This window comes from Lipotes vexillifer, unplaced genomic scaffold, assembly GCF_000442215.2.
Source record: "Lipotes vexillifer unplaced genomic scaffold, Lipotes_vexillifer_v1.1 scaffold1858, whole genome shotgun sequence".
NCBI lineage: Eukaryota > Metazoa > Chordata > Mammalia > Artiodactyla > Lipotidae > Lipotes > Lipotes vexillifer.
This window is the reverse complement of record NW_006776432.1, coordinates 64043-65358: the sequence shown is the minus strand read 5'-3', so window position 1 is coordinate 65358 and position 1316 is coordinate 64043.

The following is a 1316-nucleotide window of genomic DNA, read 5'->3' as shown; positions in this document are numbered from 1 at the left end:
GCAGTACGCGGGCCTCTCACTGTTGTGGCCTCTCCCGTTGCGGAGCACAGGCTCCGGCGCAGGCTCAGTGGCCACGGCTCACGGGCCCAGCCGCTCCACGGCATGTGGGATCTTCCCGGACCGGGGCACGAACCCGTGTTCCCTGCATCGGCAGGCGGACTCTCAACCACTGCGCCACCAGGGAAGCCCAATGCTAGATGCTTTTGAAGTTGGATGAAACCTTTGTGATTATCTAACACAATTTCCTCATATTATGGGTCTATGTAGCAATAGGCCTATCATATATAAAATGTCATCCTTTTAGCCCTCCTGTGTAATCTGAGGTCTAATTCTGTGATTAATTTAATTAAACATAGGTGAACCGTTTTCAGATAGCTTCTAATTAAAGATAGATACATACTGAGATAAAACAATATGATAATTTCTCCAAAGATAGCATAGGAATGAGTTTTCAGGGATAATGTACATAAACTACCAAGAGAGATATTTTTTTCCCCTAAATCCTCCTGAAACATAGTTTTCATGGTCACACTCATGTAGGATTAAAAATGTTCAATCTCATTGTCTGAAATTGACTACACTCTAAACCTCTTCCTTCTAGGTCTGATTTCAATGAAAATGAGCAATGGCTTGTAGGCAGACTCCTCCTTATTTCAAGTGAAACTTCAAGTAAGTTACTTTCCCCTTTACTTTGAATTACTAACAACCTTTTTTTCCACTGCATCTGCACTCTTTCTCCTCAGCTATCATTTTGCTCTTTCATAGACTTGCCAGTTCTTTCCGATCAAACTAGGAACCCTGGAAGCCTCTAGCTCATTCCCTAGCTGGCTTTTCTCTCTGGAGTCACAGCTGCTGCTGTCTTCTGGTACACTGTAGATATTTTCCTGTCTTCATTCACATAACGCACATTCAGCTCTCAATTCCTCAGGGATCGTATCTGAGCCATCTTGCTCTAGCACAGAGCCTGACAGTTGGGATTTATCAACACGTATTTGTTGGATGAATGGAAAACAGCAGAAACAACCTATCACTTCAGTTGGTGGGCTTTGATCCTGTTCTGGATGACGCAATGGAGAAACGGGCTCTGTCTCTTAGAACCACCAGGGCCACCAGAGCCCATCTATGAATAGGTCAGCAGCCAAAGGGAGATGAACCTGAGGTTCCTACTCACTATATTATTAGCATTTCCATAACAGGCAGGCTTTTACTCTATCTCCTCCTTTTCACACTTGTCACAGAACATAAATAAATCCCACAACTTGCCTAAAACCCATAAAATTTCAGGTTAACATTAGCGTCACTTTCCATAATCCAGT